The sequence below is a fragment of the Bos taurus genome, chromosome 10, assembly GCF_002263795.3.
Source record: "Bos taurus isolate L1 Dominette 01449 registration number 42190680 breed Hereford chromosome 10, ARS-UCD2.0, whole genome shotgun sequence".
Lineage (NCBI taxonomy): Eukaryota > Metazoa > Chordata > Mammalia > Artiodactyla > Bovidae > Bos > Bos taurus.
Genome location: NC_037337.1, coordinates 66,107,168 through 66,122,206, shown reverse-complemented (window position 1 = coordinate 66,122,206; position 15,039 = coordinate 66,107,168). Strand labels below are relative to the sequence as shown.

Genomic DNA, 15,039 nt, shown 5'->3' with positions numbered 1-15,039 from the left:
CAACTGCTAAGTAAAAGTGTTCAACCATACTGCTGAAGAGAGAGCGCACATGTAGATATAGAGGCCTAAAAAGATGCCACATGAAGAAGAACCAAGGTACTTTAGCTGATAGTCAGCATCAAGACCCAGATACATAAATGAGGCCACCTGTGTTTTCCAGTTCCACCTGAGTTGGCACAATATGGAGCAGAAGAGCCATCCTGGCTGGACCCTGCCAAATTCCTGACTCACAAAATTTTAAACAATGCAATGGTTATGGCCATTTTAAGTTTATTTTTAAATTTAAAATATAGCATTTTTTAGTTTACAGTTCCATGGGTTTCAACATATGCAAAGATTTTTGAAGCCACCAACACAAATGAATTCAGAAAAGTCTAACATTCAAAAACATTTTCTTGTACTACTCCTCAGCAGTCTTAACTCCATTCCCATCAAGTACTAGAAATTACTGTTCTCTAAAACTATAGTTTTGCTTTTGTCGGGGTCATATAAATGGAATCATACAGTATTCAACATTCTGAGGCTGATTTCTTTCAAGTACCATGAAACATTAGAGAATCATTCATGTTGTACGCACTAACAGTTTGTTGCTTTTTGTTGCTGAGTAGTATTCTACTGTATGGATTTACTATCCATTGAAGTATTTTGTGAATATTTCCAGCTTCTGGTTATTTTTAACAATGCTATTTTAAGCATATTTGTGGAGGCTTCTGGTTGAAAATAACTTTTTATTTCTTTGGCTAAATAAAGTATGATTCTGTATCATATGCTACGTGTATATTTAACTTGTAAGAAACTACCAGAGTGGCTCTACCACATTGCATTCCCACCAGCAGTGCATGAGAATTCTTACTGTAGCATTTGCTACATCCTTGTCAGCATTTGCTATTTTCAGGATTTTTATTTTAGCTATTCTAATAGGCATATAATAGTAACTCATTGTGGTTTTAGTTTGCAATTCTCTTCCCTGGTGGCTCAGCAGTACAGAACCAGCCTGCCAAAGCAGGAGACACAGGTTTGATCCCTGGGTCAGGAGGATTCCTGGAGAAGGAAAGGGCAACCCACTCCTGTGTTCTTGCTTGGGAAATCCCATGGACAGAGGAGTCTGGCAGCCTATAGTTGATGGGGTCACAAAGAGTAGGCATGACTGAGCGACTAAACAACAAAAATGACTATTAATGTTGTATATCTTTTCATGTACTTATATTTGCCCCCTGCATATTCTTTTTGGCAAAATGTTAGCTCAAATCATTTGCCTATGTTTTATTGAGTTCTTTGTTTTCTTATTGTTAAGTTTTATAAGTTCTTTATATTTTTTTGGATACAAAGCCTTTGCCAAATATGTGATTTGTAAACATTTTCTCCCAATCTGCTACTTTTAATTTTCTTATCGACATCCTTTGAAGAACAAAATTTTAAATTTTGGTGAAGTAAAATTTACTTTTTTTGTTTTTAGATTGTTCTTTTGGTTTAGTATCTAAGAATTCTTTGCCTTGCTCAAGGTCAATGAGATTTTTCTCCTATAATTTTTTCAAAGAGGTTTAGAGTTCTACATTGTACATTTAGATCTTTTTTGTATAAGATGTGAGGTATGGATTGAGGTCCTAAATATATTTTATTTGATTTATACCTAAATGTTTCAATCTTTTAAGTTATTGTGTTACTTTTTTAAAGGCTTTCTGTTTCCAACTGTTCTATATTGAAATATAGAAAGGCAATTGATTTTTGGATATTGACCATCCAAAAACTGACCTTGCTACTCACTTATTCGTTCTAGGAGCTTTTTTGTATATTCCTTAGGATTTTCTTGGACTTCCCTGGTGGCTCAGATGGTAAAGCGTTTGTCTATAATGCGGGAGACCCAGGTTTGATCCCTGGGTCAGGAAGATCCCCTAGAGAAGGAAATGGCAATCCCCTCCAGTACTATTGCCTGGAAAATTCCATGGACAGAGGAGCCTGGTAGGCTACAGTCCATGGGGTCGCAAAGAGTTGGACACGACTGAGCGACTTCACTTAGCCTCACTTAACTTAGGATTTTCTATGTACAATAAAGCCATCCATGAATTTGCATAGTTTTCTTCTTCCTTTCTTATCTAAATACCTTTTATATATTTTTCTTGCCTTATTGTATTTGCTGAAAGTTCTAATATGACATTGAACAGGAGTGGTGACAGTATTCATCTTGCCTAATTCATGCTCTTAGGGAGAAAGCCTTCACTCTCCTCACACTAAGTATTGTATTAGTATAGGGCTTTGTTGATGCCCTTCTAATTTGGCTTGCTGAGACTTTTAAATTATGAATGGTTGCTGAGTTTTGTCCAATGCTTTTTCTTCATCTACTTAAAAAAACTATGTTTTCTCTTGTTTTCCTATTAATCTACTGAAAGTCACTCAGTCGTATCCAACTCTTTGCGACCCCATATTGTTGCTATATATAGTCCATGGAATTCTCCAGGCCCGAATACTGGTGTGGGTAGCCTTTCCCTTCTCCAGGGGATCTTCCCAACCCAGGGATCAAACCCAGGTTTCCCGAACTACAGGCAAATTCTTTACTGGCTGAGCCATAAGAGAAACCCAATTAGTTAAACTAAGCTAAGCCCATTAGTGAGTTACACTAATTTATTTTTTAATACTTCTGGGATAAACCCCTTTTTGCAATGGTACATAACTAATTCTTCTTTTATATTGCTGGACTCAATTTGCTAATATTTTGTTGAGAACTTTTGTATCTTCATTCATAAAAGATATTGGTCTTTTGTTTTCTTGTACTAATTTTGTCAAGATTTGATATCAAGGTAGCATTGGCTTCATAAACTGAGTTGAGAAGTAGCCCCTCCTGTTCTGTTTTCTTGAAGCTATTTTTACCTCTGGCTACAATTCAACCTGCATATATATATACATATATATATATGTATGTATATATATATGGAAAAGCAAAAATAAAAAATGGGAAAGTCACTGCTGGGTTGTTTCTTGAGTCCTGCTTGCTTCTATACATCTTTCAGAGTCTCCTGATAATTATTTTACATATTTTATCCATGATTTAAAAAAACCTTTATTGGAGGACAGTTGATTTACAATGTGGTGTTAGTTTCAGGTGTACAGCAAAGTGAATCTATTATACGTATACACATATCCATTCTATTTTGATTCTTTTTCCATGTAGGCCATTACAGAATATTTAGTAAAGTTCCCTGTGCTATATGATAGGTCCTTATTAATTACATATTTTATATATAGTAGTGTGTATTGTACAATATAGAGGTACCATAACAGGGATCTAGTTACTGTTTTTTTTTTTTATTGTTTAAAATTTTTTATTATTTCAAACTATGCTGAAATCAATAATCTTTTGCATATATCTTAGTATTTATGCAAGAGCAATTCTATTTCTTTTTTTTTAATTTTATTTTATTTTTAAACTTTACATAATTGTATTAGTTTTGCTAAATATCAAAATGAATCCGCCACAGGCATACATGTGTTCCCCATCCTGAACCCTCCTCCCTCCTCCCTCCCCACACCATCCCTCTGGGTCGTCCCAGTGCACCAGCCCCAAGCATCCAGTATCGCGCATCGAACCTGGACTGGCAACTCGTTTCTTACATGATATTCTACATGTTTCAATGTCACTTTCCCAAATCTTCCCTCCCTCTCCCTCTCCCACAGAGTCCATAAGACTGTTCTATACATCAGTGTCTCTTTTGCTGTCTCGTACACCAGGTTATTGTTACCATCTTTCTAAATTCCATGTATATGCGTTAGTATACTGTATTTATGTTTTTCCTTCTGGCTTACTTCACTCTGTATAATAGGCTCCAGTTTCATCCATCTCATTAGAACTGATTCAAATGTATTCTTTTTAATGGCTGAGTAATACTCCATTGTGTATATGTACCACAGCTTTCTTATCCATTCATCTGCTGATGGGCATCTAGGTTGCTTCCATGTCCTGGCTATTATAAACAGTGCTGCGATGAACACTGGGGTACACGTGTCTCTTTCCCTTCTGGTTTCCTCAGTGTGTATGCCCAGCAGTGGGATTGCTGGATCATAAGGCAGTTCTATTTCCAGTTTTTTAAGGAATCTCCACACTGTTCTCCATAGTGGCTGTACTAGTTTGCATTCCCACCAACAGTGTAAGAGGGTTCCCTTTTCTCCACACCCTCTCCAGCATTTATTATTTGTAGACTTTTGGATCGCAGCCATTCTGACTGGTGTGAAATGGTACCTCATAGTGGTTTTGATTTGCATTTCTCTGATAATGAGTGATGTTGAGCATCTTTTCATGTGTTTATTAGCCATCTGTATGTCTTTTTTGGAGAAATGTCTATTTAGTTCTTTGGCCCATTTTTTGATTGGGTCATTTATTTTTCTGGAGTTGAGCTGTAGGAGCTGCTTGTAGATTTTTGAGATTAGTTGTTTGTCAGTTGCTTCACTTGCTATTATTTTCTCCCATTCTGAAGGCTGTCTTTTCACCTTGCTAATAGTTTCCTTTGATGTGCAGAAGCTTTTAAGGTTAATTAGGTCCCGTTTATTTTTGCTTTTGTTTCCAATATTCTGGGAGGTGGGTCATAGAGGATCCTGCTGTGATGTATGTCAGAGAGTGTTTTGCCTATGTTCTCCTCTAGGAGTTTTATAGTTTCTGGTCTTACGTTTAGATCTTTAATCCATTTTGAATTTATTTTTGTGTATGGTGTTAGAAAGTGGTCTAGTTTCATTCTTTTACAAGTGGTTGACCAGATTTCCCAGCACCACTTGTTAAAGAGATTGTCTTTAATCCATTGTATATTCTTGCCTCCTAAAAATATGGAACGCTTCACGAATTTGCGTGTCATCCTTGCGCAGGGGCCATGCTAATCTTCTCTGTATCGTTCCAATTTTAGTATATGTGCTGCCGAAGCAAGCACCTAGTTACTGTTTTAAGCCACTAAATTTTGGAGTTGTCTGTTATGCAGCAATAGATAACAAATAACAATTCTCATTCTTCACTGTCTTGATCCTATTTGTCCTTCAGGTCCCAGCTTAAATGTTAGTTCCTCAGAGAAACTTTCTCTAATGGTTGAATCTGAACTGCTGCTGCTGCTGCTGCTAAGTCGCTTCTGTTATGTCCGACTCTGTGCGACCCCATAGACAGCAGCCCACCAGACTCTCCCATCCCTGGGATTCTCCAGCAAAGAACACTGGAGTGGGTTGCCAATTCCTTCTCCAATGCGTGAAAATGAAGTCATTCAGTCGTGTCCGACTCTTAGCGACCCCACGGACTGCAGCCTACCAGGCTCCTCCATCCATGGGATTTTCCAGGCAAGAATACTGGAGTGGGGTGCCATTGCCTTCTCCATGAATCTGAACTAGATCTTACCAATTAATCTTATTATCCCATTTGTTTTCCTTCATAAGACTTTGTCGATATATAATTATTTTATTTGTTCATGTCCTTGCATTATCAGCCAGTGTAAAGTGGGTATTTAGCATGATGCTTGGCACTTAGTATGCACTCCATAAACATTGCTGAATGAATTGAGGAATTAATTTTCTTAAAAACAATGAGTAAATGGATGTACAAAACTACAGCTTATAATTCTGGAGAAGTATCTTCACATGCAAAAGGCAAAATAGATATTGTTAAGCAGTTCAAAAGCTAATAAAATTCCTCTCGTTAAAAATTAAGCTTCCTTTTCTTTCTGTTTGATCGGTGGTAGAGGTAAACACTAAACAGTGGCTAGCCTTCATCTTCTATTTAGTATATATACACATACACACATATGTGCACATATATACTTATACATTTATATCATGTTTGTAGTTGTAATACATTATACATGATATATATATATATGAAATATATAGATAGATACTTATCATCCTGCTTTTCTTGCCTTCCATATGTTTTTCCACATTCTTTATAAACTCCTTGGATTCTTTTATTTTCTTATATTCATGAGACTTTAACTTCTTTGCTTAAAGAATTGAGCCCCATTGTTCCTTCCTTACCTTTATGCTTGACCCTAGTTATCCTAGAACAATCTTGTACCTTCTACATCCCATTGCTTCTGGGAATCTTTACGGTCCCTCTCTCAAACCTCATCACTCCATCTTGTGCACAGCTCTCTGATGTGATCCATTGCTTTAAATCTGGTTTTTGTTTTTTCATCCATTACCCTTGGACCAGATGTTTTGGAACTTCTCATACTTCCTGGGCTCACCCCAGCCCTTACCTCAACTTTGATTCTAATTCCCCTTTAATTAGAGCCCTCAAAGTGCAGAGAAACCACACCCACTCCAATACCAGTCCCTGCTAGTAGAGTTTCAACCTGGGCACAGTCTCTGCTTGCCTGGGAAGGAAGATTTGCCACCTAGTTTGTTACAAACATAATATGAGAGGAAATAGCAAGGACTCACTATGGAATAATTCACATGGTCTTGCTGACTTTATTGACTGTATTACAGTTTAATCCACTGTGAAAAAAGGTCTTTGATTTTAATCACTGCTGCTGCTGCTGCTGCTAAGTCGCTTCAGTCGTGTCCGACTCTGTGCGACCCCAGAGACGGCAGCCCACCAGGCTCCCCCATCCCTGGGATTCTCCAGGCAAGAACACTGGAGTGGATTGCCATTTTAATCACTATTGGAACTAAATTTTTCTGCCTTTCTAAAAGATGACATGAGCTATCATTTAACTTTTTTCTTGATACCATTTTTTTTTCTAGGTTATTTAGGTTTGCTTTTATTGAATTATTTAAAATTAATTATCTAGTTAACTACTAGAGAGTTAGAACCCCAGAGCTTAGGAAATTGAGAAAGCCTATTTCTCTCCTGAAATACCCCAAATTGCTATAGATTTTCTGTAGGTTGTTTAATGGTGGTGGTGGCATATTTGTTTTTGTTCTTTTCCTACTCCTTGTAGTTTTGCTGTTTTGCAGAAAAGGAAATTCATTTCCTGTTAAGATGTCCTTATTAATTAATTTTCTCTTAAAGTATCTAAAAATTGCTTTCAATTTGCTATAAACATTAGAAGGGAAAAAACCTGTTATGCACTTTAATTACCAACTTTTATTCTTTCTTTTGACTTTTAATGCTTATCTATGGCTTGAAATAGTACTTACCTTGAGAGCTTTGTGAATATCAAATGTATAAAAAATATATGGGACAGTACCTACGCCTAGTAAATCCTCAGAAAACATTAGCTATTGTGGTCTTTGCTTTTCTGCTTCATCCTAGAGACAGTCCATCTCTGCATTTTCAGCTCCTATGTGACAGCTTCTCCTGGATATTCTACTTATACCTCACATTACAGACTTGAATTTATCATCTTCCTTCAACCCCACCCAAATCTGTTCCTCCTCCTGTGTTCCTTAATTCTGTCAGTAGTACCATTTTGCTATCACAGGCTTATATTTTTCAAGACACTTTTAAATTTTCTCTCAACCAAAACAATTCCTTTCTATTCTATTTCGTAATATTTCTTAAGACTTTACTTTCCTCTCTATACCCTAGCTCATCTGTGCTAATGCCATAGTCTCTGGACTAAAATTCCCTTTATTTCTAGCTTCTGAAATATTTTCTACTTCTTTAGATTATTTCCCCTAAAGAACATGCCTGATAATGTCTCTCTCCCACTCAGTAACAATTATACTGAATTAAGGGATTCCCAGGTGGCACAGTGGTAAAGAATCTGCCTGCCAAGGCAGGAGATGCCAAAGACATGGGTTTGATTCCTGGGTCGGGAAGATCCCCTGCAGGAGGAAACGGCACCTCACTCCAGTATTTTTGCTTGAAAAATTCCATGGACAGAGGAGCCTGGTGGGCTATATAGTCTATGAGATCTTAAGCAGTTGGACACGACTGAGCAACTTAACACACACACACTTTACAGGCCCAATCAACCACTTCAGTCTGCCTCAGCAGCCCCTTCAGGCTTTGTACCCTCCAGACAAGTTATTTAACGTCCGCTAAAAGAAAACATGGTCATATTCTAATTAAAAAGACTTTTTCTCTATTTAAATCCATGAGATGCAACAAGTGGGCTTTGATCACCTCTGTCTGGGCTTCTAATAAGTCTCTTTCCTTGGCTTTTAACAGATTCTTGGCTTTATTCTGGATTGATGAGATTGTCAAATAGCTGAGTTCCCTGTAAGTGAAGTTTCTTGCCATTAAAAAAAAACATACAGTACACAACCACATGTTCACACCACAAACACATACATACATATATGCTAAGGAATACCTTGGAATTTCAACAGTATTAATTCTTTGCCTCAAATGCAGTAGACACCAAAGAAATACTTTCCCATTTCCCTTTACATTAGACATATTTGCAACTTGAGAACAAGAGCCAGTGTTGGTTTTCAGACAGAATCCATTTAATTAATCATGCTATTTGAACAGCTGGGGAGGCCATATATTTATATAAGAGCTTAACATTCTTTCAAAAATTGTCAAATATGAATCAAAATAATATTATTTCACTTTTTAATGATATACTATTTGTCTTTAGATTTTATTCACACCTAATTTTATAAATCAATATTTCCAGTCTTTGAGATACATTATTACCTATCTTTAAATACTTCTAAAATGCTGTCTTATGTAGTTTGGTAAAATAGAGCTAAAGTTCTGTTTGCTACAGGGACTCATTTGGAAAGTGAGACATTTTCTAATTTTCGTTACAAAATTTGACAAGCAATGGACAAAGTAGAGAAGAAATATCTTGATAAAATTATATTCCTCTTGATAATCACCAGGAAAAAGATGAAATTTTCTTATTAAAAAGGATAAATTTTGTCTTATTCAATGCAGCAGCATAAACTGTACACAGAAAACTGTACTTTAACTCTCCCAAGCACACAGTTTTAAAGAAAAATATTAAAACATGTAAAATAAAAGCAAAAATAAGTGGGAAAACTTTATAAACATAATTTTAATTCTGGATTCTAGCTTCTATTCCTAAAATGAAGGCAAATTTGAAAGATAAACTTTGATTCTGCCAGAGATCATGAGGTAGGAAACTCCAGTGCTGTCGTTTAGTCTCTCAGTCGTGTCCGACTCTTTGTGACCCCATGAACTGCAGCACCCCAGGCTTCACTGTCCACCACCAACTCCTGGAGCTTACTCAAACTCATGTCCATCGAGTTGGTGATGCCATCCAACCATCTCATCCTCTGTCTTCCCCTTCTCCTCCCACTTCCAATCTCTCCCAGCATTAGGGTCTTTTCCAAAGAGTCAGTTCTTTGCATCAGGTGGCCAAAGTATTGGAGCTTCAGCTTCAGCATCAGTCCTTCCAATGGATATTCAGGACTGATTTTCTTTAGGATTGACTGGTTGCATCTCGTTGCAGTCCAAGGGACTCTCAAGAGTCTTTTCCAATACCACAGTTCAAAAGCATCAATTCTTTGGCACTCAGCTTTCTTTATAGTTCAACTCTCACATCCATACACGACTCCTGGAAAAACCATAGCTTGGACTAGATGGACCTTTGTTGGAAAAGTAATATCTATGTTTTTTAATATGCTATCTAGATTGGTCATAACTTTTCTTCCAAGGAGCAGGTGTCTTAATTTCATGGCTGCAGTCACCAACTGCAGTGATTTTGGAGCCCCCAAAAATAAAGTCTGTCACTGTTTCCATTGTTTCCCCATCTACTTGCCATGAAGTGATGGGACCAGATGCCATGATCTTAGTTTTCTGAATGTTGAGCTTTAAGCCAATTTTTTCACTCTCCTCTTTCACTTTCATCAAGAGGCTCTTTAGTTCCTCTTCGCTTTCTGACATAAGAGTGGTGTCATCTGCATATCTGAGGTTATTGATATTTCTTCCAGCAATCTTGATTCCAGTTTGTGCTTCATCCAGCCCAGAATTTCACATGATATACTCTGCATATAAGTTAAATAAGCAGGGTGACAATATACAGCCTTGACATACTCCTTTTCCTATTTGGAACCAGTCTGTTGTTCCATGTCCAGTTCTAACTGTTGCTTCTTGACCTGAATACAGATTTTTCAGGAGGTAGGTCAGGTTGTCTGGTATTCCCGGAAGAATATTCCCAGAAAATCTCTTGAAGAATTTTCCACAGTTTGTTGTGATACACACAGTCAAAGTCTTTGGCATAGTCAATGAAACACAAGTAGATGTTTCTCTGGAACTCTTTTGCTTTTTCTGTGTTCCACCAGATGTTGGCAATTTGATCTCTGGTTCCTCTGCCTTTTCTAAATCCAGCTTGAACATCTAAAAGTTCATGGTTCACATACTGTTAAAGCCTGGCTTGGAGAATTTTGAGCATTACCTTGCTAGCATGTGAGATGAGTGCAATTGTGCAGTAGTTTGAACATTCTTGGCATTGCCTTTCTTTGGGACTGGAATGAAACAGACCTTTTCCAGTCCTGTGGCCACTATTGTGTTTTCCAAATTTGCTGACATATTGAGTGCAACACTTTCACAGCATCATCTTTCAGGATTTGAAATAACTCAACTGCAATTCCATTACCTCCACTAGCTTTGTAGTTATGCTTCCTAAGGCCCACTTGACTTCAGACCCTAGGATGTCTGGCTGTAGGTGAGTAATCACACCATCATGGTTCTCTGGGTCATGAAGATCTTTTATACATAGTTCTTCTGTGTATTCTTGCCACCTCTTCTTAATATCTTCTGCTTCTGTTTGGTCCGTACAATTTCTGTCCTTTATTGTGCACATCTTTGCATGAAATGTTCCCTTGGTATCTCTAATTTTCTTGAAGAGATCTCTAGTCTTTCCCGTTCTATTGTTGTCCTCTATTTCTTTGGACTGATCACTGAGGAAGGCTTTCTTATCTCTCCTTGATATTCTTTGGAACTCTGCATTCAAATGGGTATGTCTTTCCTTTTATTCTTTGCCTTTCACTTCTCTTCTTTTCTCAGCTATTTGTAAGGCCTCCTCCTTTGCCGTTTTGCATTTCTTTTTCTTGGGGATAGTCTTGATCACCACCTCCTGTACAATGTCATGAAATTCCATACATAGTTCTTCAGACAGTCTATCAGATCTAATCCCTTGAATCTATTAGTCACTCCCACTGTATAATTGTAAGAGATTTTATTTAGGTCATACCTCAATGGTCTAGTGGTTTTCCCTACTTTCTTCAATTTAAGTCTGAATTTGGCAATAAGGAGTTCATGATCTGAGCCATAGTCAGCTCCCGGTCTTGTTGTTGCTGACTGTATAGAGTTTCTCCATCTTTGGCTGCAAAGAATATAATCAATCTGATTTTGGTATTGACCATTTGGTGATGTCCATGTGTAGAGTCTTCTCTTGTGTTGTTGGAAGAGGGCATTTGTTTGCTATGACCAGTGAGTGGGTAATGGTTTAAATGCAAGTCACTTATCAACACCTCAACTTTAGGCCCAGCCAGTGTGGTTGAACACCATAAAAGGGCAGAGGTTCCGTGAGGCTACATTTAGGGATAAAGAGAAGGCTAGGCAACTCAGACATGGCATGGTCAATTTTAAATTTTTGTCTGTAGTTCTTTCTTTGCAGAACAAATTTATTATGGTTAGCACTTTGCAGGGCTAATGGCATGTGACTTTGATAATTATGTTAGGATTTCAGTGGAGGTAGAGAATATACTCTTTCCTATGAGAATAAGGCAAGAAGATGTCCACTGCAGACTGGTGCTCAGAAAAAGCCAAGACTTTTTATGCCCTAACTCAGCCTTGAGATTCCAGTGAGGCAATAACTAACCTATACATACCCACATACCTCTCAGACTGTCTGTCTTTTTGTTCTGTCTCTGCTTTTTTTCCCCACTTGTTTGATTAAAGGCATTTCTTGTCAACGCTATGGTTTTTCCAGTAGTCATGTATGGATGTGAGAATGGGACCATAAAGAAGGCTGAATGCTGAAGAATAGATGCTTTCAAACTGTGGCACTGGAGAATACTATTGAGAGTCCCTTGAACTGCAAGGAGAAAATCAACCCTGAATATTTATTGGGAGGACTGATGCTGAAGCTCCAATACTTTGGCCACCTGATGCAAAGAGCCAATTCACTGGAAAAGACCCTGATGCAGGGTAAGATTGAAGGCAGGAGGAGAAGGGGATTACAGAGGATGAGACGATTGGATGTTATCAACGACTCATTGGACATGAGTTTGAGCAAACTTCAAGAGATGGTAAAGGACACTGAAGCCTGGGGTGCTGCAGTCCATGGCGCTACAAAGAGTTAGACATGATTTAGTGACTGAACAACAACTCTGTATAGGAAGAAGAGGGGTGTGTGTTACTGGGTTCTCTGTTCTACAACCCTTAGGGGTGGTTCTGGCCCCTACCACTGTCTGAGACTGAACTGAGCACTAGACAAGAGAAACTTACCTCAGAAGACTGAAAGCCAGTGTCCACTCTCTGAATTTTAATAATACAAAAGAGGAAATGCAGATATGCCCAAAAGTATGAGATTCAGAATAAAATATTGACCTCCTACATGAACTCATCAGGTGCAGGTCAAGAGAACCTTAATGTTATTCATTCATTCATTCTACAGATATTAATTGAATACTAATTATCAGGCAAGTTCCTAAGCATTAGAGAAATTAAAGTCAGCCAGACTCAACCCCATCTCTGCTCTCATGAAGCTCTCAAAATAGTGGTAAAGAGAGACAATCACATAAGACGTGATATAAAACTGATGCTGTGATGTGAAGAACATGGTAATATGAGAACTTATTACAACTGCATATGGCACAGTCAGGAAGGGAAGTTTTTCATGAGAAAGACAGAGACTGAGCAGGACAGGAGTAAGCCATGTGACCATGAGGCAATAGTTTTCCATGCTGGATGAAGGAACATGTTGAGAGGCACTGAGAAAAGGTCAGTGTGCCAGGAATAGAGAAAGCATGGGGATGTGATGGAAATTGAAATATGATGAGGAGAGAGGTTCAGACTCCACATAATTTGTAGGCTTGCTGATGAGTTTCATTTTGAGTAGAAAGGAAGGGTAGCATGTACTTTGAGCTAATTACGCAGAAGCATCATGTCCAATCCAGACACAGGCAAGACAAACCTGCAAGGTCTAGAGTCCCATCTAGTTGAGTATAGTAAAGGCACACCCCCCTCCCAGGGTACATTAATTGCTGGGGACAGCAATATTAAGTGATGGCTTCTTGAATAGAAGCCAAACCACTACTTGGTTAAAACAGGGAAGTTTTGACTAGCTCCACTAATAAATAATGAACCCAATATCCTTTGCCTGGCCTTCACTCTTTCACATAAATTCAATATGTTAATGCATCTGTAACAAATTAAGTGTCTCTTAAAAGTCTCTTAAAGTCTCCAAATCTTTTAAAATTTAGAGTGCCTATGGAAAACAAATAAGCAAAATCCTTGACCTTTTTGCTATTCATAAGATCAATGGAATACTCCAAGAACTCAGAAACCTTTCTATTCCCAGAATTTTTAAAGGAATTTGTTTTTATAAACCCAAAGCAAAATTGGAAATTTCTTTCAAAAAACTAACTTGCTTGGTTGCTTTTGATAACGAAGTCAGGAAAATACTAATAATATATGCCAGTCTCAATGCAGAATAACCTAATCGCCAAAATTCACACTGGTATTTGACATACCCTAGACAATCCTTGGAATCTAAGAGTAGCAATTTAAGTTGTTTTTTCTTACATAATGGGAAAGGAGGAAATGACTACTTCCCATTAGTCAGTGTCACATGTCCCTCCTGTGTTCTGCTGAGCATTTTCTATAATAACCCATTAAGCTGATCTGTAACCACCAATAAAATACCTGAGACCATGCATGAAATCCAACCAGGACCTTAAAGCAGAGAGATAACAAGAAGATAGTCTTTTGTAAGCATGTTTTATGTAACAAATTTTATTTTATTTTATTTTGAAAAAAAAAAAATGAAGACTGGGAAAGGAAATGCTATTAAAGAACAACCATAAGGAGTCAGCAATTTCTGAGTTTTTCAATTAAGTTGCCCATTTTAAGGCTATTACACTGCTCCCTGAATCAAAAGGATTAACAATTTCCCTCTTAGCAATTAGAAAGGTAGAATTTTACCATGGAAGCACATGGGGGAAGACTGTACAAGAAGTTAGAATTAACTAAATCTCCACTGAGGACCACCCAAGAGGAGCTAAATGAGGGGTTACTTTCAAGTGGGGCTGGGATCAAAGATTGAGGGAGATTAGAACCAATAGGAGGTTAAAGGAAAACATCTGGTCCTTCACCGTAATCACCAATAGAGAGGTGGATCTTCCTTGGGGGAGGAGCGGCCCATCTGACCACCGACCCTACAACATGCCATAGAATGCTTGCTCCACAGGGGAGACTGCCTCTGTCATTCTGCAGGAAATGCACTCAAAGCTTCAGAAAAATTAATGTGAGTCCTTCTTCATGAGGCAGAATGCAAATGTACCATTCAGCACTGGGGTTTGAAAGACATTTTTTTGACCCCTGTTGGGGCAATTTAGCCATGTTGCAGATTGAGAATAACCCCCTCCACAGACTTCCTCTCATGAAACCCATCACTGTGAATCATGCAGGTAGACACTGACTTTTGGTGGAGCAGCTTTGAGAGAGGCCATCAGAAAAGGAGGTGATGCATGATTTTAATTAGCCTGCAAGCTTATAAATACCCATGTCTGTTTAGTCAAGAGATGTTAAAGTCCTGGGGAGAAAATGGAAATATTCAGAAGAAATAAGGGAGAGGGGAAGTTCCTATATTTTCCTAATAAACAAGTCTTTGATGAAAAGAGCACTTTATTTTAGAATGTTCCTGCTTTTTGCAGAGGAGCTTACTTTTACATGGTTTCTATACAAAATGTAATTCTACCTTATTTCTTATTCTTCAGAAGGTCCTGTACAATTAATCACCCAAAGGAATGACAAAACAGCTCTCAAAATGGCATCTTGAAATGTGCCAATTTTATCTGTTATCTCTGCATATCACATTTCCTTAAAAGAATTCCAAAGAAAAAATTTTTAAAGGATCAGAGTAAACGTGTTTGCCTGACTCCTCTATCTAACAGGAAGGCGGCTGGGACGAGACCCTGTGTGTACTT

At 37.9% G+C, this 15,039-nt stretch overlaps 1 non-coding gene across 1 annotated transcript; it reads right to left on the bottom strand.

Annotated features, from left to right (window-relative positions):
* Positions 1-4,803: 4,803 nt before the first annotated feature.
* Positions 4,804-4,910, bottom strand: LOC112448645 (U6 spliceosomal RNA). Its single transcript, XR_003037019.1, has one exon. It is a non-coding gene; the product is annotated as a U6 spliceosomal RNA (small nuclear RNA).
* Positions 4,911-15,039: the final 10,129 nt, after the last annotated feature.